General features: G+C 42.3%; 1 protein-coding gene and 1 non-coding gene across 2 annotated transcripts in view; both read left to right on the top strand.

Annotated features, from left to right (window-relative positions):
- The window catches only part of Fars2 (phenylalanyl-tRNA synthetase 2, mitochondrial), a 459,371-nt gene that overhangs the window by 55,968 nt on the left and 379,471 nt on the right, over window positions 1–23,932 (top strand). The window lies entirely within an intron of this gene.
- LOC123455724 lies at window positions 3,034–3,140 on the top strand. Its single transcript, XR_006634099.1, has one exon. It is a non-coding gene; the product is annotated as a U6 spliceosomal RNA (small nuclear RNA).

Below are 23,932 nucleotides of genomic sequence, written 5' to 3'. Positions count from 1 at the left end.
CCACTTAGGTGTCCCAGAAACTGTGAAACAGAGTTATTTATGTACTTATTCATATTTGAGGCTGGTCTCACTGTGTTGTCTAGCCAGGCCTGAACTCTGAAATGAATATTCTTATTTATGTATTTGAGAGAGGAGAGAGGTAGAGAGAATATGAATGTACACTCTAGGGCCTTGAGCCACTGCAAGCGACCTTCAGATGCATGCACCACCTTGTGCATCTGGCTTGCATGGGTCCTGAGGAATCAAACTGAGGTCCTTTGGCTTTGTAGGCAAATGACTTAACCACTGAGACTATTTCTCCATCCCTGAATATTCTTTTTTTAAATAAAATATGTTTATTTATTTACTTTCAAGTAGACAGACAGGAGAGCGAGAGAGTGAGAGCAAGAGCGAGAGGGAGAAGGAGAGGGAGAGGGAGAGGGAGAGAATGGGCATATCAGGGCCTCCAGCCCCTGCAAACAAACTCCAAATTCATGTGTCTGGCTTTTATGTGGGTACTAGGGAATCAAACCTGGATCGTTAGGCTTTGCAGGCAAGCACCTTAGCCACTGATCCATCCCCACCCATGAAATGAATATTTTTGATCACTACTTGTTGGACAGGAATATAACCCTCAGAGGTAACTTAATTCGCTGAGTGCCAGCTATATAGCCAGCCCTGAAAAGGGTGTTGGAAACACAGAGGATCATCAAGCCACCCACACCTCGAGAGGGTTGCACTCCTCTCCTTGGAATGCTAGTGAGGTTCCAATGAGTCCTTGAAAGCACTTCATAATGCATGACATTATTTTAGGTTGGCAGTAGTTCCCTGCCAATGTATGAGGTGCTAAGAATTGATAGGCAGAAGAACAGTTATGAAAAAGGAATGAGCAGAGCCATAGAAAGGCTAATTGCAAGCACGGATGTTGACAAGCTAGTGGATTTTTGCCTTTTGGAAGATGCCGGCGTAGCAGCCTTTGGCTCATTCTGATGCCTGACGAGCTGAGATCCGTTGGTCCATTTAGTGCTCTGCTTGTCAGTCTTACTGTGCATGTGCTCATGGGGCATGTCTGCATGTGCTGGGTGTCAGGAGGGATGGAGTCAGGTAGGAAATACGTGAGACAGGTGTGATCTTAGGTTCCTTTAGCACCACTTGTCAGTCTGCTGCACGTGATACGTTTCCTGAGAAGGTAGTGATCCTATGTAAAGTACAGAGGGAGCAACTGCCTGTCAGGGATGGGGTTAGAGTCCAGACCAGGATGCCTTAGTGTCAAGGGACAGAAGATACAGAATGCATTTCTGCTCACCAAAGCTGGTTATGCTTAGCAGGCAGAACTCTTTGCTTTATCTATAGGCCAAGGCAAGAATATGACTAGTAGTCCTTATGTGATGTTTCGAACTTTAACCAAAATTTCTTTCTTAGACCTGTGGCCTTGCAGGTGTGCCATCCTGCCTTCTAGATTGTCTGGAAGGAGTGCCATCCTGCCTTCTAGATTGTCTGGAAGGAGTGCCATCCTGCCTTCTAGATTGTCTGGAAGGAGTGCCATCCTGCCTTCTAGATTGTCTCGAAGGTGTGTCATCCTACATTTTAGATTGTCTCGAAGGTATGTCATCCTACCTTCTATATTGTCTCGCCCATGTAGCACCTTCTGGCACTAGACACGCTGACTGGCGACTGACTCTCTCCTGGCTTCCAGCCATGCTGTTCCATTTTACGTGTCAGCTGCATATGGTGTCTTCAGCAATAGGGTCTTACCACTAACCTTTGGTACTCTGACAGAATTCTGTCATTCTTTTTGGAAACCTTGTAGGTTTCTCTGATCAAAAGCTCATTGTGGATGATAGCCCCATGCTGGTACTGGGAGTCACAGGTCAGTGCCCACTAAGAAAATGAGGAAGAATATAACTAATGTACAAGAGCTAGGGAGAAGAGGGAGAGGGAGAGGGAGGGAGGGAAGATGTAGAAGGTTTAGGTTAGATTGATCCTACCCTCTCCAGTGTCTTGTGTACAGTGTCTCCAATGTACACACACCATTTATACACAATGATGCTTTTTTGTTAAGGCTAGGGTTGTATATAGGCAAACTGTATACATATCATTTATACACATTGATGCTTTTTTAGGATAACATCCTAATGTTGAGTTGCTGGTCAAAAGGTTTAGTGTATTTTCAGTTGTGCCTGAGAGGGTAAAATATATCATTGTAGGAGGAGTGTGCCAGCTGGACTTCCCTCTAACAGTGTAAAACCCACATTTGTATGCCCTTTGAAACACCTTTGAAATAAGTTGAGATACCAAACTATTTTACCTCTATACTAGCAGGTACTTTTACTAAAATAGAATTAGCATAAAATCATGTAGGAGAAGGTTCAAAAAATTGTTTGATACTTTTTTCTGCAAAATCTTGTTTAAATCATTATGCCTGACGTCAAAGATTTAAAATGCATGAGGTTGGAGGACTATGGTATTGTTAGAGAACCACAGATGCATTTCTAAGGAGGAGGATATTATTAACAAAAGGACAGCCAGTGAGACTCTAGAGATCCAAGAGGGGGAATGGCAAAAGCAGGGAATGCCTGGGCAATGGGGCAGGGGAGGCTCAGAACAGGAATGCAGCTATGAGTCAAGTGCTTAGCGCTGAAGTGCTCAGAACGCAGGAGGCGGTGCAGAAGAGGGTGTGCAACCAAGAGAAGCACCGGAGTCAGTGCTGACAACATGGCACACTCTTGGTCTAGCTCCTGGCTGCGGCTGGGCTGGCTAGAGACAGGCACTTCTTCTCTGACTTACCAAACAGCTATCACATTAGCGAAGTAAATAATTCCTGCCAAAAAGAATCTCTAGGGAACCAATGACAGTCAAGAGATTGCCCATTCAGAAGACACTGAAAACAGGTTTCCATAGTTATAATGTTACCACATTTGCCTCTCAGAAAGATGCAGGCCTCTGACCTGTGTGAATATACTCTAAAGATAGCTGGATCTCTAACCAGTATGACCTGCCAGGCTCGAGATCACCAACATGCACTGATTAGAGTGTTCAAAATATGCAACCCCAGTGCTCACTTCGGCAGCACATATACTAAAATTGGAACGATACAGAGAAGATTAGCATGGCCCCTGCGCAAGGATAACTCGCAAATTCATGAAGCGTTACATATTTTTAGGCCAGAGAGATTTTCTCAACCATGTTTGTAGTAGCTCAATTCGTAATAGCTAAGAGCTGGAATCAATCCAGATGTCCAGCACTAGAAGAATGGATAACTAAGATGTGGTATATCTACACAGTGGAATTCTACACAGCAGTAAGAAAAAATGACACAAAGAAATTTGAGGAAAAATGGGTGAACCTGGAACAGATCATTCTCAATGAACTTACCCAATCACAGAAAAAAAATCGCACATAGTCTTACTCATCTACAGCACCTAACCTGAATCTACCCAAGACATCTTACATATCCAGCAAGCATCTCATGGACTAGACACTAGGATGGATGGGGAGGGAGGGAAGGGCATAGAAGGGGTGGGAAACACTAATTTAGACCCAAACGGCAATGGTACCATAAAATTCTACTTCCTAAAAGGCAGACCAAATGGTTGAACCCTCACCAGGCCCTTATAGGAAACACCTGAACCACAAGACACTGGAGAGGGTAGGATCAATCTAACCTAAATCCTCTACATCTTCCCTCCCTCCCTCTCCTTCTCTCTCTCCTTCCTAACTCTTGTATATTAGTTATATTCTTCCTCATTTTCTTAGTGGGCACTGACCTGTGACTCCCAGTACCAGCATGGGGCTATCATCCACAATGAGCTTTTTTTTTTTTTTTTTTTTTTGATTTTCAAGGTAGGGTCTCACTCTGGTCCAGGCTGACCTGGAATTAACTCTGTCATCTTTGGGTGGCCTTGAACTCCTGGCAATCCTCCTACCTCTGCCTCCCTAGTGCTGGGATTAAAGGTGTGCACCACCATGTCCGGCCAAATGAGCTTTTGATCAGAGAAACCTATAAGGTTTCCTAAAAGAATGACAGATTTCTGTCAGAGTACTTGATGACCCACCAAAGGTTAGTGGCAAGACCCTATTGCTGAAGACACCATATACAGCTGACACGTAAAATGGAACGGAACGGTATGACTGGAAGCCAGGAGAGAGTCAGTCCCCAGACAGTCAACATATCTAGTGCCAGAAGGTGCTACAACCCTAGCTTTAACAAAAAAGCATCAGTGTGTATAAATGGTGTGTGTACAGTTTGCCTTTACACAACCCTAGCTTTAACAAAAAGCATCAGTGTGTATAAATGGTGTGTGTATACTTTGCCTTTACACAACCCCAGCTTTAACAAAAAGCATCAGTGTGTATAAATGTTATGTGTAAAGTTTGTTATTATAGAACCCTAGCTTTAACAAAAAAGCATCAGTGTGTATAAATGGTGTGTGTACAGTTTGCCTTTACACAACCCTAGCTTTAACAAAAAGCATCAGTATGTATAAATGGTATGTGTACAGTTTGCCTTTACACAACCCTAGCTTTAACAAAAAGCATCAGTGTGTATAAATGGTGTGTGTAAAGTTTGTTATTATAGAACCCTAGCTTTAACAAAAAAGCATCAGTGTGTATAAATGGTGTGTGTACAGTTTGCTTTACACAACCCTAGCTTTAACAACAAGCATCAATGTGTATAAATGGTGTGTGTAAAGTTTGTTATTATAGAACCCTAGCTTTAACAAAAAAGCATCAGTGTGTATAAATGATGTGTGTACAGTTTGCCTTTACACAACCCTAGCTTTAATAAAAAGCATCAGTGTGTATAAATGGTGTGTGGACAGTTTGCCTTTACACAACCCTAGCTTTAACAAAAACATCAGTGTGTATAAATGGTATGTGTACAGTTTGCCTTTACACAACCCTAGCTTTAACAAAAAGCATCAGTGTGTATAAATGGTGTGTGTACAGTTTGCCTTTACACAACCCTAGCTTTAACAAAAAGCATCAGTGTGTATAAATGGTGTGTGTACAGTTTGCCTTTACACAACCCTAGCTTTAACAACAAGCATCAATGTGTATAAATGGTGTGTGTAAAGTTTGTTATTATAGAACACTAGCTTTAACAAAAAAGCATCAGTGTGTATAAATGGTGTGTGTACACTTTGCTTTACACAACCCAAGCTTTAATAAAAAGTATCAGTGTGTATAAATGGTGTGTGTACAGTTTGCCTTTATACAACCCTAGCTTTAATAAAAAGCATCAGTGTATATAAATGGTGTGTGTAAAGTTCGTTATTATAGAACCCTAGCTTTAACAAAAAGCATCAGTGTGTATAAATGTTGTGTGTAAAGTTTGTTATTATAGAACCCTAGCTTTAACAAAAAAGCATCAGTGTGTATAAATGGTGTGTATACAGTTTGCCTTTACACAACCCTAGCTTTAACAAAAAGCATCTGTGTGTATAAATGGTGTGTGTACAGTTTGCTTTTACACAACCCTAGCTTTAACAAAAAGCATCAGTGTGTATAAATGGTGTGTGTAAAGTTTGTTATTATAGAACCCTAGCTTTAACAAAAAGCATCAGTGTGTATAAATGGTGTGTGTAAAGTTTCTTATTATAGAACCCTAGCTTTAACAAAAAAGCATCAGTGTGTATAAATGGTGTGCGTACAGTTTGCCTTTATACAACCCTAGCTTTAACAAAACATTGGAAGCAACTTGTGCTTCAGTAGGGAGATGTCAGTATAGAGCTTTCATATGATGTGATACTTTGCACCTTTATATAAAAGGATGAGGTAAATTTGTATGAACCTCTGTGCAACCATGGGATCTCACTAAGGTACATTTAAAGAAATATTTTACTTATTTATTTGAGAAAGAGGCAGATGACAGATAATATATGATAGATGATAGATAGATAGATAGATAGATAGATAGATAGATAGATAGATAGATAGATAGATGGAGGAGAATGGGTGCATCAGGACCCCTAGTCACTGCAAACAGACTCCAGATGAATGCACCACCTTGTGCATCTGGCTTTATGTGGGTACTGAGGAATTGGACCTGGGTCTTTTGGCTTTGCTGGCAAGTGCCTTAACTGCTATGCCATCTCTCCAGCCAAGATACGGTTTTTTAAAAATATTTATTTTTACTTATTTATTAGAGGGGGGAGGGAGAGAATGGGTGCACCAGGACCTCTAGCCACTACAAATGAACTCCAGATGTATGCGTCACCATGTGCATCTGGCTTACATGGGTTCTGGGGAATCAAACCTGGGTCCTTAAGCTTCACAGGCAGGTGCCTTAACTGGTAAGCCTTCTCTCCAGCCCCCTAAGGTACATGTTTGACTAAGAATAGATGAAGAGCAGTAGGCTAAGATTTGTTTAAATTGAAGTCTGGAGGGAGGAGGCGGCACAACTGTGTACCATGGAAACACTCCTCTGAAGAGATAGAGGGGCTATTTACTTTTTCTTCGTCTTTTCATGACCACACATGGAATTTACGAATGAACTGCATGGTTTAGTGTGCATGAGAATAGGATTGGAATGTTCACGTGTGGTGTGGTGTGGCAGATGAGGCTGGTCACGTGAGAAGCACAGCGGCATCTAGGCCGCCTCGTGTGTTCATGGCGCCAGTGGTGGCGCTCACCGTGTGGGGCAGAGACTCATGTCAGGATTCTACCCCAGAGAACTTCTCAACGTAGACAAGCTTGACTGTTGCCATCCTAGTTGGTATGTGAATAATCTGGTTCTTCTTTTGAGGGTGAGGGGTTCTCATCCATCATAAACTGGCCTAGAACTTGCTGTATGCTGAGGATGACCTTGAACTTCTGATCCTCCTGCCTCTACCTCCCAAAGCTGGGATTAGAGATTTGCATCAGGTATCTGAGTAATTTTAAAGATAATCATTTAAAATATGCAAACTTTAACAGTTCTATTTTAAGTTATTTATTTTTTATATTTCTTTTTAATATAAAATAATGATAAATCACTTCTAATGAAGGAAACAATTCAAAAGTAGAACTTGCCAGGGAATAAAAAAAAATATATCCAGTCAAAATTGTAGCTTGACAGGTGAGCCTCGTCTATCTGTGCTAATGTGGAGCCCCTGGCACTGCTGCTTGACTTAAGAAGCATGCCAGTTATGTTATGTAAACACAGCCTTCTGTGTATAAGCTAAGATTATGGTCTGATGCTGTCTTTTGTGATTTCTGTGGTGATCTGAGGGTTCGTGTAAGTTGATGGAAGTGAATTTGGTTTGTCAGGCATGTTACCCTTTATTGACCTTGGTTCTTGAGAGCAACAGGTCTTGGTCAGTGTACCCATGTTGTAGTGAGCTGGAATAGTCCTGGATTCCTACTTTGAAATCAATATCCATACTTCAGGGACTCACTACTTTTGGTGACTGGTCTATTGCAAAATACTTGCCCATTCTATTTCTGCTTCTCTATGATCCTTTGTGATATGTTAGACAGCCTACGTCCAAGTGAGACAGGGATGCTCTCCTTTACGCCTAGGGAGAGGACATGGGGGAAAACAGTGAGGTAAGTACCAGGTGGGCCCCTCAAGTGAACTATAGGTACTTTGAGGTGGGGTGTAGAGTTTTGAGAACTTTCTAGATGGACTGACTGTATCTATCTAGCTATTATTGGATGTGTTTTGGTTCTGGGTCTTGTGCTTATGTATTGATGTGATTTTCAACTTGTACTAAAATATGGAATTGATTTAATTAAGTGCACAGATGGCATTCAGATGGAAACTGTTTGGAACAAATATTGTTAGGTGGAATTTACCAGTTTATTGAGTGATAGTAATTGGGTCTAATGTAAACCATTTTGGGAGAAGAAGGGAAACCAAATTATATTAGCTTATTCAGCATGTAAAAGGTTCAGAAATGAAGTTTAATTTTCTGGTGGAGTACGATCAGTAAGGAAAAGACATGTAAAACTTAGGAAAATAGTGAAAACTTGTTAATATTTTCTATGAAAGCATCTAAATTTAATCATATTGTACAATAACTCTAGTAGATAGCAGCACCTCACCCTTGCATTTCTATTCCCTTCGCACAGGTGGGACACCCCCGGGTCTTCTGCGCAGAGGGGGGCAGGGCTCTCACGCAGGGGTGGTGCTGCTCGCAGACGCCGAGCCCAGGCTTGCTGCTCACGCACGCACACCGCAGAGCACAGGGCCGGTTCTTCAGCCCAGCGCTCTTACACGATTCAACGAAAATATGTAGAGGTGTGCATGGGCTTGATTTAATTCTGCGCTTCCCTTGTGTTTTTATTTATTTATGTACTTACCTTCTTTGTGTTTAAAAGAAACCAGGAGTAAGATTTTGAGGCAGGGTTAAGAACACTTAGTGAGAATAGACCATACTCTTAAGCTTCATCTTCATAGGCCAGTTCCAAGTTCTAGAGCAGCAGAGGCTGCTCTTTGGGGGTGAAGGTGCGGGGTCTGATCACCGCCCCACAGGTGGCGATTGGCACTTTTGCTTCTTCGCCCAGCCGACGGCCTCCCAGGCGGTGGAGCCCACCGTCCTCTGCCTCTTCTGCGTCTGCTCTGCCTTCCTGCGGCTTCACTGCTTGCGGGGGAAGAGGACTTGGCCTTGGCGCTCTTTTTTTTTTTTTTTTTCTCTCTCTCAGAAAAACTAAAATGCTTAAAAATTACCTGATCAGTGACCATGGCACATGTAGTTATATGCTTTTCAATTTTATTTTGGCCACTATGCTGCTCTTGTCAAAATGAGTTGGATGGAAAGTTAAAAAGTGCACTTAAATTTCTTAATGGACTTAAATTTTAAGTTACTTATTTTTTTCTATTTTGAAATTTTCACACATATTTATCATGTGCTTAATTGTTTTTATTTATTTGGGAAGAAGAGAGAGAGAGAATGGGAATGACTGAGCATGGACATTCCAGGGCTTTGCACGCAGGCTCCTGTAACATCTGAGCTTCTTTCCCCCTTGCCTCGCATTAACACTCTTTTTTCCCCCTACCCACCCCCATATTACTTTCATGCCTTTTTGTAACACAGTGAGTTAAGTTCGGATTGTTTGCATGATTATAAGTGGAAGGTTATTTGCTGTAGAATAGGGAATTTACCAGTGATTGCACCACTTGCAAACCTGACTCCCTTTCTGTAACCATTAGCTGCCATTAGGTAGTCTGGGATGTCTGGCCTGTCATTTATCTTCCTTCATCGATGGTGAGGGTTTGGTTTTGTGCTAGAAATCACATCTGCTGTCACTGCATGACTACAATGGCGTGTCATGTCCAGATGGCAGCATTTTGCAGTCTTTTTTCCAGTGCTCTTGCTCTGACACTGTTTTTGTTTGTTGATGAGGTAAGGTCTCACTTTAGCCCAAGCTGACCAGGAACTCATTCTGTAGTCCCAGGCTGCCTTGAATTCGCATCAATCCTCCGAACTCTGCCTCTGAGTGCTCAGCTCTGCTCTTACATTCTTTCTGCCTCCTCTTATGTGAGATTCCTTGAGCCTTGGAAGGGTGGTTTAGATGATCTCATTGAGGCTGAGCAATCAGTATTCATTTATTCTCTGCAATTTTGCAAGCCCAGTATAGTAGGAAACTTCCGTGATCAAGTACTCTTCAAGCAGTACTAATCTATGAGAACAAAAACAAATTTAGAAGGCAGTTTGACATGCTGTCCATTTTGCCTTACAATAGTAGTTCACTCCCTAGGGTGTGTCCCTAGTTGTAGGCTTTTTGCCAAGTTTATGGTACCAGTCATGAATTTCCTCCTGTGGAGTGGGTATCAAATCCAATTAGAAAGCAGTTGGTTACTCCCATAACATCCATTCCACTATTGTGCCAACGGGCATATCTTGCCTGTCAAGTGGATTACACAGCATCTATAACTGGGTAGGACTGTTGATGAATTTTCTCCTCTGGCAGCTTGTATAGTACTTTCTGATATGAAGAAAACTAGCTGGCAGGGGGGAAACTTCCAGCTCAGTTCCAGCTTATTGATGTCCTGCAACTGAAACATGTGATGTCTTCAGCAGTAAGGACTGACCATTTTGTTTTGATGGACAAACAAGCAATGGCAATATAGGTTTAGGGCCCTCTCTAGCCTCCCTGATCAACAGCTTATTGGGAGTTATCTGTCTCGTCACCGGCACTGGGATTCATGATTAATAACCACTGGCTTTTGGGAGCAGCTTTCTTCACCCATTTTGGGGACCTTTGCTCTAACACTTTTTAAAAAACTATCACAGTTTAATTGACTTATCAAGTAGTAGGCATTCACATGACTTATTATTGATATTCATTAGAAAAATTAAGAAATTACTAGCCAGGCGTGGTGGTGCATGCCTTTAATCCCAGCACTCGGGAGGCAGAGGTAGGAGGATTGCCATGAGTTCAAGGCCACCCTGAGATGACAGAGTTAATTCCAGGTCAGCCTGGACCAGAGTGAGACCCTACCTCGAAAAACCAAAAAAAAAAAAAAAAAAAAAAAAAAAAAAATTATACCAAAAGGAGCAGGGACAAGAAATGATGATAATGAAAATGCAAATGTGGGTATAACTAAGTCTTTCTGATCAGTGGCATGGCTGTGTTCCTCAGTCAGTATTTTATATACTCTAGTGAGATATAATATATTCTAGTCCCATTGTGTGACTTGTTTTTGGGAACTGCCAAGTAACTTGGAAAGTTTCATTTCAATTACAGATTACTTACCTATACCTGGCACATATTTCTGTCCACACAGTAAGAGATTACTTCTCATGATTCATAATCATGGAATGAAATTAGATTATTAGAAAATGTTTAAAATTTGTTATGTGTGTGGAAGAAGCTCATGAACTGGGAGAGTTCAAGCCAACACTAGTAAGTTGGCTCCATTTATCATGCTTACAGGGAATATAATGAGTTTCATCAATGTCCAGAGGTAGTGTTTCCGGGAAACGAGGTAGCTTAAGTTTAGGTTGTGTGACTGGCCAAAGGATTTGCCACATCTATGGCATTTATTTTTACTTTAATAACAACACCAGTGTTAGTAACAGCTAAACCATCTGACGCCTGTGCATCACAGTAACTCAGTGTTTTTTTTTGCTCAGGTCTTCCTGCCTGGGTATCAATGAGGTGTAGGGGTCTTGGGAACTTGAGAGGGAGTAAGCAAACACAGTGGTGGGAGGAATGTTTTTATTTTCCAGATCTCGTGTTGTTTGTGTGTGTGTGTGTGTGTGTGTGTGCGCGCATGCACGCATGCACGCATGCGCGCTTAGTTTCACTGTCCTTTGCTATGGTCTATAGAGACATTTCTGTCCTGTGAAGAGAAGCTGTGTGGAGGAGAGCTGGGTGAAGCTTTGCTGGCACAGTGGCAGGATTTGGTTGTCTGCTTGCATGGTGTTCCCACAGCCTAAAGAAACTGGCGGTGTCACATTCTGTTTTCATTTTTCTGCTTGGCTGTCTTCTATTCAACATTCATTTGTTTTTCTAAAATATTTATGAGAGAGAGAGAGAAAGTGTGTGTGTGGTATAGCAGAGCCTCTTGCCACTGCAAAGGAATCTAGCCACATGTGTTACTTTGTGCATCTGGCTGTATACGGGTGCTGGGGAATTGAACCTGGGCCACTATCTTCGCAAGTTAGTTCCTTTAACCTCCGAGCCATCTCCCCAGCTCCCCTTTGTCTTTTCTAAAAATATTTATCTGTCGATTTATTTATTTACTTGAGAGAGTCTTTAGCCACTGCAGAGGAACTCCAGACACATGCACTCCCTTGTGCATCTGGCTTATGTGGGCACTAGGGAGTTGAACCTGGGTCCTTAGGCTTTGCAGGCAAGAGCCTTAACCATTAAGCCATCTCTCCAGCACCCATTTGTCTTTTTTAATGGACATTATTTCCATCTTCATGTGTGTGACCACTCTCTAGCATTGAATTTCTAGTTTTCCAAAGTGAGAGGTATTTAAAGGAAAGTATCTTAACAACTCTGAAATTGCTTCTGTGTAGTCTCTTTCCCTCCCTTTGTCTCCTGTCACATTTTACAGAGGCTGAGTTCGCACTGCTATTTTCCCCTTTCTGTTGTAAATAGTGCCACCGTGTCACCCCCAGTGTGCTCATTTATCCAGAGCACACCACCTCAGACACCCCTGCAGCATGGCAGGAAAGGAGGTGAAGGAGCCCCAGTGCGAATCCCCTTCCCTTTCTTGTCACAGCGATCAAACGCCTGGTAGCAGCAGTTGACTCAGTCGCCATGGGCGTCAGTCACTGTGCTGGGCAGAAGTGGTCGTGGGAGTGACTACTGGAGCTCTTCCTAGGAGACAGGGAGCCCAGCCCCACTAGATGTGGCGAGTATTACTTCAGGGCTCACCTCCTGTGATCCACCTTGCCAGTTAGGTCACAAGTCTTAAAGGTTCCTAGCCTCCTCAAACAGTGTCACTTGCTGGGGACCAAGTAGTGAGACACTTCAGTTCAGATTACATCCGGACATTTACGGCGCTGCTTCTCTTCACTGCTCATACGGGCTGTTTGCTTTCTCTGGCATGTGCATCCCATTGCAGGGACTGTGCCCCTTGGCTTTGCTTTATTTTTTAGGGTAACAAATGTTATGAGTTGGACATAAAGTGACTGTTAGTTGGGTTTTGGAATCTCAATAGATGTAGCTTCCTTTTTTAAAAAAAATATTTTATTGTTATTATTTGAGAGGAAGAGAGAGAGGAGAGGAGAGGGAGAGAGAGAGAATAAGAATGGGCGCCCCAGGGCCTCCAGCCAATGTAAATGAACTCCAGATGCATGTGCCCCCTTGTGCATCTGACTGACATTGATCCTGGGGAATTGAACCAAGGTCTTTTGGCTTTGCAGGCAAGAGCCTTAACCAGCCTAGATGTATCTTTGAGAGATCATCTAACATGAATGGGAAGACAGTGCTTCATTGACTGTGTCCCCTACTGCAGCACAGTGACACAATAACAGCCAAACATGACACCTGTTTATTGTCCCACAGCTTCTGCACATGCCCAGGTATAGCTCAGGTGGTATGTTCTTTGGGATTTTTCATTTTTTGTTTATTTTTATTTATTTATTTGAGAGTGACAGACAAAGAGGGAGGGAGGGGGGGGGAGAGAGAGAGAGAGAGAGGAGAGGGAGAGAATGGGCACACCAGGGCCTCCAGCCACTGCAAACGAACTCCAGATGCATGCGCCCCTTGTGCATCTGGCTAACGTGGGTCCTGGAGAATCGAACCTTGAACTAGGGTCGTTAGGCTTCACAGGCAAGTGCTTAGCTGCTAAGCCATCTCTCCAGCCCCATTCTTTGGGATGTTTTAAGGCTGAAGTCCATGTTATATTTGGACTGCATGCTCATCCTGATGCTCATCCAGATCCTCATCCATGTTTGCATAAGATTGGGCAGAGTTCAGTTCTTTGGAACCATAGGATGGTGGTCTTTTGCTCCTAGAGGCTTCCTACAGTCCTGGCCATGTGGCCCTCTTCACTGGTAGTTCACTTCATCATTCTTTGCTTCTTCATGGCCAGCAAGAGAGCCTCTCAGACACTTCATCTATGAGCTTGGCGAAACATGACCGGCTCAGAGGTGCTGTGGAATCTCCCTGTTGATTTGCTCAGTGTTGCAGCTCTGCATTGCTCAGCAAACACCCAACCAAAAGCAGCTTGTGGAAGGGAAGGGAAGGGAAGGGAAAGGAAACTCACACTTATAGATCTGAGGCTGTACTCCATCGTGACAGGGGGAAACATGCATAATCAGAGGCTGGACATTACTTCCTAGCCAGCACCAGGTGGACAACAGCAGCAGGAGAGTGTGCCAAACACTGCAAGGGGGATCCGGCTTGATACCCATAAGCCCGCTCCTAACAACACACCTCCTCCAACAAGATTACAATTCCCAAACTTTCCCGAGTTGGGGATCTAGCATTCAGAAGACATAAGTTTATAGGTTTGACTCAAACCACCACAGGCCCTTAATTGTATCTGCAGAATTCTTTCTCCTCTGCCAGGTAATGTAGCACAACCACAGGCTAGACACCATGTTCACACCTGGGGTGAGATTATATACACAGATGTGGCTCACATTTCGAGTTCCGCCTCTGCAATGTGTTAGACTGAGATTTGGGAGCTGAAGGTACTTAGTAGTGTGTGTGTGTGGGGGGGGGTTTGCTGTGCTGTGGCATCTGTTATGCTCATCTGTGGTGAGGGACACCCACCTATGATAGCTGCAGGAGAGCATTGGGCTATTGCTACATGGCTCTACAGCCTGTTCTTGTTTTGAGCTGGAGTCTCTTTACTGATTCCAGAGTTCTCTGGGCTCGGACAGTTCTTAGTCTGTGCTTCCACGCAGGGCTGTGGCTCCATGTGCGTGTGGCCATGCCCAGCTGTTTATGTTGGGTCTGGATATTCAAACTCTGGGGTTCTCAGGTCCGCCAGGCCCTCATGCTTGAGCAGTATTTACACTTACCCATTGAGCAGCTTCTCTTGCCCAGGGATCACTCTTGCAGCTGTGCACAAAATAGACTACAGCGACTTAAGAAGAAAACAGAGACACCAAGTAGGAGGCACTCTGACAACTCCCCTGAGAGAGCAGACTGCTGAGACGAGAGCAGAAGTGGGCATAAGAGAAAGAAGTCAGGCCCAGGCTTTGCAGGTCAAGCCAACAGCATTTGCTTATGTCCTTAACTATGGAATGCAAACAGAGGAACCAAGGGTGACTCCAGGGTTTCCTACTTGATACCTGGGAGACTAGGATGGAAAAGCACAAGTTAGAGGGGGTCAGGTTCTGTGCAAAAGCAAGAGCTTAGTGTTGGATATATTGGGATACAAACATGTATATAGTTGATAGTTCCAGACACATGAACCCCAAACTTGCCACTGGGAATACTAACCTGTAAGTTCCTGGTGATCCAGACAGGAACTGTTTTCTTATGGAAGAAATGTGTATTTTGAATGGACCTTAGAGAAAACAGACAGGAAGTAGAGCTTCCAGTGTAGACTACTGTGGAAGGAGATCAGTGGAAAAGTAGAGCACAGTGGGGTCAGAGCAGAAGAGGAAGCTGAGCAAGAGAGGGATATTGTTTTTTCCTTCTTTCAAAAAAACAATATTTAGCCAGGCATGGTGGCACACGCCTTTAATCCTAGCACTTGGGAGGCAGAGGTAGGAGGATCACAGAGAGTTAGAGGCCATCCTGAGACTACATAGTGAATTCCAGGTCAGCCTGGGTCAGAGTGACCCTACCTCAAATGCCCCCAAAGTAATATTTATTTATTTATTTATTTATTATGAAAGAGAGAGAAGCAGATATAGAGAGGGTGGGCACGCCAGGGCCTCCAGCCACTTCAGACGAACTGCAGACGCGCGCCCCTCGTGCATCTGGCATGTGTGCTGGTGCTGCGGTCAGGTTCGCGTTGCTGATAGAAATCACCTGACCAAGAGCCGCTTGTGGGAAAAACAGGTTATTTTGGCTTATAGCCTTGAGGGGAAGCTCCACGATGGCAGGGAAAAATGATGAATGGCATGAGCAGAGGGAGGACATCACCCCCCTGGCCAACTTAGGGTGGACAATAGCAACAGGAGAGTATGCCAGACACTGGCTTGGAGAAACTGGCTATAAACCCGCCCCCAACAATACACTGCCTCTAGGAGGCATTATTAACAAATCTCCATCAACTGGGAACCTAGCATCCAGAACACCTAAGTTTATGGGGGACACCTGAATCAAACTACCACATTCTGCCCCTGGCCCCCATAAACTGATAACCATCCATGATGTAAAATACAATGCATTCAGTTCAACTTTAAAAGTCCCCATAGTTTTTATTAATCCCAATGATACTCAAAAATCCCATAGTCAAAGATCTTTTAACTGAGCCATAATACCAAAAAAAAAAAAAAAAACCTCAAAAACCCCATAGTGGCACAGAATAAATACTCTGGCATTCCAATTCTACCCCTCCAGCTAGGCTACTCACAGTCCTGGAAAACTTCATCCGGCCAGCAGCTTTCCTTGGCAGCCATCTCGTGGTCCTGGCATCTTTCCTGGGTCTCTACTGCAACCCACAGTTCATCCTTACGGCCCTATCTCCATGCAGGCAACCAGCAAACCTGCTTCACACTGCCCATGGCCTTTCCAAAACACAAGACCGTGTTGCAAACTCAATGACCCTCTCTTTTTTGCATTTCTCATATTCCACATTACCAGGTAGGGTGCCAGTTTGTTAATCCAAGGGGGAATAAAGCAGACTTTGAAGAACAGGACACTCCTTGAGCACTCAGGCCCCTCAAAAGAGTCTACACTCTTCCTGTTGCTCCAATGCAAGTCAGCTGGCCCAATATCAATGGTTGTAATCTCTCAAAAAATTTGCAGGTGAACGGGAAGCAGTTTAGGTCCAAAGATTTCATTTTTTCTGTGCCATATCCCTCTGCTCATATCAGTTCATTTCTATGCAAAGCAACCGTGCACAACTTCTCAGGACATGGGCATAAGAGCAAGCTTTTCACGCAAACTTCTAGCCCAGTCCAAGCAAAGCTCTTTCTCACCGTCACAAGCCAAACCTCACAGTCCATAGTTCTTACTGCATTCAGGTCTTTCAACTCTGACCAGAATAGTCCATCAAGCTGTACTTACAGCACTGCAAGGCATCTCTTAGGCCAAGGTTTCAAATTCTTCCACATTCCTCTTGAAAAATAGCTCCAAAAGGCCAAAGCCATGCAGTCAGGTATCTAGCAGCAATCCCACTCCTCAGTCCTGTTGAGTCAGGTTCATGTTGCTGGTAGAAATCACCCAACAAAGAGCAGCTTGTGAGAAAAAGTTTTATTTTGGATTCTAGGCTTGAGGGGAAGCTCCACAATGGCAGGGGTAAACGATGGCATGAGCAGAGGGTGGATATCACTCCCTGGCCAACATCAGGTGGACAATAGCAACAGGAGAGTGTGTCAGAGGCATGGTGTAACTGGCTATAAGCTCACCCCCAACAATATACTCTCTCCAGGAGGCATTAATTCCCAAATCTCCATCAGCTGGGAACCTAGCATCCAGAACACCTAAGTTGATGGGTGACACCTGAATCAAACCACCACAGCTAGGGAATAGAACCTCAGTCTTTAGGCTTTGCAAACAAGCACCTTAATCCCTGAGTCATCTCTCCAGCCTGGGATTTTGTTGTTGTTGTTCTCAGAGTGGCCTCAAACTCATGGTGATCTTCCTACCTCTGCCTCCTGAGTGCTGGGATTAAAGGCGTGCACCACTACACCCTGGTTGGGATAGTTTTTTAAGATGTGTTTAGTTCCTCAGACCTGTAAGAAGAAAGGAGTGGGTGATAAAACTATGTTTCTAGGGCTGGAGAGATGGTTTAATGGTTAAGGCGTTTGCCTGAAAAGGCAAAGAATACAGGTTACATTCTCCCAGACCCATGTAATCCAGATGCATGGGGGGCGGGGGCATGCATCTGGAGTTCGGTTGCAGTGGCTATAGGCCCTGGTGTGCCCATTCTCTCTCTGCCTCTATCTCTCTCAAATAAATAAATGAAAACAAAAGAAATAAATCACCCAAACTATGTTTGTATCTTCTACTTGTTAGCCTTGTGGTGTCTCTGTGGTATTCATCACTTTATCTTATTTATTTAACCAAACCTTTTCCTGTGAATGAAAATCTTAGGCAGTTTTTCTCTGGTTTCTGAGCAGGTCTCAGTAGTCCTGGCTGGCCTTTTCCAGAGGGAACTCCATCTTTCACCTCTTTGGCTTCTGCCCTGTAGTGAGGTGCTTGTGAGGGAGGCTGGCCATGGCAGTGATTGTTTACAGCTTGACTTTCCCCTTTCCTTCCATGAAGTTTTGTTTACTATTCAAAACAAATTTCCTTGTAAGTACTTCAGCTGTGAAGGTAATTGAAAGTGGAATGTGAATGGTTTCCAACCCCTTTCACTCACGGAGCAGGACAGAGCCTAAGAACCACCAGCCTGTTAGGCTTTACTTGTCTACAGGCGCAGGGATCTGGGAATTCCGCACCAATGACGGGGGTAATTAAAACAGCGTCATGCTAGCCAAGTCCCTTCTCTGCGTTCACATACTGTGCTCCCTTTCCATTCACAACTCAGTCCTGGAAAGACGATAAAACTTTAATGCAGAAGCAAAACACTTGAGTTATTTCTTTCCTGAGAACTAAAATTATATAAAATTTCTACTTATAAATATATATTTTTACTTCCAGCTCTTAGGCAACATGAATATATTTTTAAATCAAAATATGTTAAGCGCAATGTAGACAGTTTTGCAAGCTAGTTATTTTACAGCTCAAATACTGCTTCCGCGAGCAGGAGAGCTGGCTCTCAGCAACAGAGTTGCGAGTGGGGTGGGAGTGGGGTACGTGGCTGCACTGACTTCCCTGCCTTCCTTTTCCCATAGCCCTGGCTAGCCTCTCTTGCAAACAAGTCTATAGTAATTACACTTAGTGAACAGACCTTTTATATCTTAGAGACCTTTTTAAAATTTACTCCATTTTCCCTTACTGCTTTAATAATCTTAAATTAATTGGTGTTTGGGACATATTTATTCCCCCTTTTATCTAAAACTAGTCTTGCTGAACAGTAATTTTTTTAAGCTGTCTCAGGAACCTCCACTCTGATTTTCACAATGGCTGGACCAGATTGCAATTCCACCAACAATGTAGAAGGGTTCCTCTTTTTCCACATCCTCACCAGCAGTTATGGTCATTTGTTTTCATGATGGTAGCCATTCTGACAGGAGTGAGATGGAATCTCAACATAGTTTTAATCTGCTTTTCCTTCATGACAGAGGACTATCAGAACATTTTTTAGGATGTTTATATGCCATCTATATTTCTTCTTTTGAGAACTCTCTATTTAGTTCCATGGCCCATTTTTTAATTGGGTTGTTTTCTTTCTTATTATTTAATTTTTTGAGTTCTTTGTATAACCTAGATGTTAATCCTCTGTCAGATGTATAGCTGGCAAAGATTTTCTCCCATTCTGTAGGTTGCCTCTTTGCTCTCTTCACAGTATCCTTTGCTATACAAAATCTTTGTAAGTTCATGTGGTCCCAGCAGTTAATCTGTGGTTTTATTGCCTGAATAATTGGGGTTATATTCAGAAAGTCTTTACTAAGACCAATATGCTGAAGGGTTTCTTCTACTTTTTCCTGTAGCAGTTTCAGAGTTTCAGGTCTGATGTTAAGGTCTTTGATCCATTTGAACTTAATTCTTGTGTATGGAGAGAGATAAGGATATATTTTCATTGTTTACAGATACATATCTAGTTTTCCCAGTACGATTTGCTGAAGATGCTATCTTCTCTCCAATGAGTATTTTTGGCATTGTTGTTGAATATCAGGTGGCTATAGCTACCAAGATGTTTATCTGGGTCCTCTGTTCCATTGATCTACATGTCTGTTTTTATGTCAGTACCATGCTGGTTTTGTTACTATGACTCTATAATATAGGTTATTTTTGTTGCTCAAAATTGTTTTAGATACTTGAGGATATTTTTTGCTTCTAAATAAATTTTTGGATTGCTTTTTCTATTTTTGTGGAAAATGCCATCGGAATTTTTATGGGAATTGCATTAAATGTGTAGATTGCTTTTGGTAAGATTGCCTTTTTCACAATATTGATCCTTCCAATCCAAGAACAAGAGATGTCTTTCCATTTCCCAGTGTCTTCTGCAAATTTTTGCTTCAGTGTTTTAATGTTTTCATTGTAGAGATCCTTCACTTCCTTTGTTAGATTTATTCCAAGGTATTTTCTTTTCTTCCTTTCTTTTTTGTTTGATGCAATTGTGAATGGGAGTGATTCTCTGATTTCATTCTCTCTGTGTTTGTTGTTAGCATATAGGAGGCTACTGATTTCTGTGTGTGTATTTGGTATCCTGCTACATGGCTATAGGTGTTTATCAGGTCTCTTTCCTGGTAGAGTCTTTAGGGTCCTTTATGTATAGAATCATGTCTTGTGCAAGTAATGATAACTTAATCTCTTCCTTTCCAATTTGTGTCCCTTTTGTGTGTGTCTATTGCCTTATTGCTATGGCTAAGACTTCCAGTACTATATTAAAAAAATAGGGAAAGTGGGCACCCTTATCTTGTTCCTGATTTTAGTGGAAAAGCTTCAAGTTTTTCTCCATTTAGTATTATGTTGGCTGTAGGTTTGTCATAAACAGCCTTTATTATGTTGAGATATGTTCCTTCCATTACCAGTTGCTATAGTACTTTTATTATGAAGGGATGTTGGATTTTGTCAAATGCATTCTCTGCATCTAATGAGATGACCATGTGATTTTTGTCCTTCAGTCCATTTATATAATGTATTACATTTATCGATTTGTATATGTTGAACCATCCCTGCATTGGGTGAATGATCTTTTTGTCATATTCTTGTATTCTGTTTGCTGACAGTTTGTTGAGAATTTTTGCATCTATGTTCATGAGAGAGATTGATCTGTAATTTTCTTTTTTATGTTCTGTCTTTGTCCGGTTTTGGTATTAGGATGATGCTGGCTTCATAGGAGCCCACACATGGTCTTGGTGTTCTTGGATGGAGTGAGAGTCCACGCATGGTCTTGGCGTTCTTGGATGGAGTGAGAGCCCACGCATGGTCTTGGCGTTCTTGGATGGAGTGAGAGCCCACGCATGGTCTTGGTGTTCTTGGATGGGAGTGAGAGCCCACGCATGGTCTTGGTGTTCTTGGATGGAGTGAGAGTCCACGCATGGTCTTGGTGTTCTTGGATGGAGTGAGAGTCCACGCATGGTCTTGGTGTTCTTGGAGGGAGTGAGAGTCCACGCATGGTCTTGGTGTTCTTGGAGGGAGTGAGAGTCCACGCATGGTCTTGGTGTTCTTGGATGGAGTGAGAGCCCATGCATGGTCTTGGTGTTCTTGGATGGAGTGAGAGCCCACCCATGGTCTTGATGTTCTTGGATGGAGTGAGAGTCCACGCATGGTCTTGATGTTCTTGGATGGAGTGAGAGCCCACGCATGGTCTTGGTATTCTTGGATGCAGTCAGGGCCCACACATGGTCTTGGTGTTCTTGGATGGAGTGAGAGCCCATGCATGGCCTAGGTTTTGTTTGCCATTAAGTTAATTTCTGTGCTTTTGCTTGGCAGGAGAGTCACAGTTTCCTAATTTAAAGAGACTCAATAGTTATGGTTTTTCCATTTTTTAATTCATTTATTGCTACATTTACGTTTTGTTTTCATTCATTTAATTTGCTATGTTTTGACTCTTTTTACCCCAGTACTGAAATTTAATTCTTTTAGAGTACTCATGTGTCAAGTGGTATTTTCTTGGAGCTCAGGTGACACAATTTACATATGCAAATGTTTACATACACATAATCATTCACTACAAAATTTACAGAATAAAAAAATGATCATCTATTAAAACACAAACTTCTCTTACTTCTCTGTCTCTCAGTCTCCTGTTTCCTCTCCTTGGAGATGTCTACTGTCAGATTGTCTTGATGTATACGCAGTGTATAGCATTATTTACAGATTGTGTATTGATAAATTTTCTCACTCCTAAAAGTTATTTATACCCAGAATCAATCCTGGAGAAGCTCCTGTGGCCATGTGCAGAATAGGAGGAACCCCAGAGTAGCCCCGTGTGCCCTGCGGCTGCGGCTGCGGCTGCGCCTGTGGCTGAGGTTGAGGCTGCCGGGACAGCTCTCTGCTCTCACCCTGCTGTACTGAGGCTGCACATAAGGGCCTTTTCATAATATACTTGGTGTCATGTTTTGCACATTCTTATGCATTTTTCGGTGATTTTGCTGTGTAAAGTGGTATGTGTCCATTGTAAGTAAGTGCCTTTTAGAATCACCAAGTGCAGAGTTTGTGAGGTGGACAGAAGCCATGCGCTAGGAGCCTAATTGAGGCACTGCTTGCTGTGCGGAAGTTTAAAGACACGAGGCACAGGCTTTAGTCAGTACTCTGCATTGTACAGCACTATAAAGTCTTAGCCAGCGTCCGCTTCATCGTGGTCTGTGGACACTGGGCTGTGGACTGCCAGAACCTCTCTGTGCTGCATTCACTCCCTTCTCTATCAGAGTCAGGACCCCAGGATTTTATATGAAATGACTTTTTTTGGACAATCTTAGGTGAAAAGTCCATTTATTAATTATACTTAGGAGAGTTTAACCTGGAAGTTATGTTTCTATAGCAATCATATATTTAATTCCTTAAAATAGTTTCAATGTGTAATTAATGAGCAGGTTTAAAACAATTTTTAAATTTACTTGCCATTACCATTCTTATTGCCAAAGTATTTCTGTGCAAAACCTTATTTTTTCTCATTAGTTGAATATTTTAATTATTTATTTTAGTTATTTTTAAATTTTTTTATAGTTTAACAATTACTTTATTGTCATTGTTCCATTCAGACCAAAGATAGCTCAGACATTCAGAGAGAGAAACATCACAAGGATTTTACTTTCATTTGCCAAATGAGGAAACCAAGACCCAAAGAGAAAACGCATTAAAGTTTACATTACTGCTAAGGAGTGTAGTCCCTGTTATCCCAACCCAAGGTTTGCTCAGTGTACTCTCCGGTTTCTAGCTTTACTTTCTTTAAAAAAATTTTTTTTATTAATTAGTTTTGTATTCAGCACATACAGTCAGTTTGGTACCATTATTAGGCTCATCCATGACCTACCCCCTCCCCTTGGTCCCTCCTTGTTGAGGTATATGGGTCATGCATTCTGGAATTAGCCCACAGTTATGGGTAGGATAAATGTCTCTGCATATCATGACCCAACATGTGGCTCTGACGTTCTTTTCACCCCCCCCTCCTCTGCAAAATTTCTCTGAGCCATGTTGGGTTCATTTTTGGTTTGCTTCATTTGCATCATTAGTTGAATACTTTAAAAGTTTACAGTTGTAATGTACATGTATATCATAGTAAAATTGTTGTAAAACTCTAGTGCTGAATTCTATGGATAATTATTTATATTGTAGCTCCTCAAATGTGGAATATATACAAGTGCAGGTAAATTACTATTTTCTTTTTGTACAAAACACAATACAGAGTGGTAATAGGTCAATATTTTCTGTGGTTAAGTAGTATTTTTGTTATCACTTGGCTTTCTTGAGATAATAAAGAGTGTTAGGGGTGATTTAGTTTTGTTTTGCTGTGTGTGTATGTTTGGTTGTATGCATATGTGTTTGCATGTGTTTATTTGTGTGCATGTATGTGCCTCGTTCACTGAGAGGGCTATTTTCTCGAACACATTTAAGAATACATTCCTACCAATAGGGACCGGTAACATGGATACTGTTAGAAGTGAGAAGTAGTGAAAAACTCATAGCAATTCCACATATCGTTATATCTTCTATTTTTGTTGCTTGTTTTTGAGGCAGTGTCTCACTCTATCTAGCCCAGGTTAACCTGAAAGCACTCTGTAGCTCAGTATGGCTTTAGCTCATGGTGTTTCTCCCCTTCAGCCTCCTGAGAGCTGAGTTTACAGGCTTGACTTACCATGACATCTTCAGTCACTTACCAGCAAATGCTGAAATTAATTTGTAGGGCTTTGTCCACAATCTTTCCCTCATGCATGCATTCATTCAGTTACATATTTTTGTCCAATTTCTCATGAGACGGTATTGTTACTTGTACTTAATGAAAAAGAGAAAAACCTTTTAAAATTTGCATTTCCCCATTGTTTTTGTTTCATCACAGATACTTTTCTCATGGGATGTTTTCTGTTTCTGAATAAATAAACTCCCAGGGTGAAGAACACCTTCCTTCACTTTTCTCACTATTGGAACCTTGTCAGTTATTAGCAAAGATTGGTTTTGTTAGTAATTTGTCAACTGAACTATGCTGATAAAAACTCTTGAATGGGAAGAGAGCATTGTAAATTCAAATAATAGCTGTGTCAAGACTTGCTTCTCCCACCACTTTTTCCCCCTTGGACTTATTTTTTTTTTTAAAGGTATTATGTATAACAAAAGATCACTGTTACAAAAGACTGAAGTGTTAGGCGTGCTCTCTGGCGTCCAATCT

Source organism: Jaculus jaculus, chromosome 17 (genome assembly GCF_020740685.1).
Source record: "Jaculus jaculus isolate mJacJac1 chromosome 17, mJacJac1.mat.Y.cur, whole genome shotgun sequence".
Lineage (NCBI taxonomy): Eukaryota > Metazoa > Chordata > Mammalia > Rodentia > Dipodidae > Jaculus > Jaculus jaculus.
The sequence above is the reverse complement of the archived record's forward strand: the minus strand, read 5'-3'. Positions and strand labels throughout refer to the sequence as shown.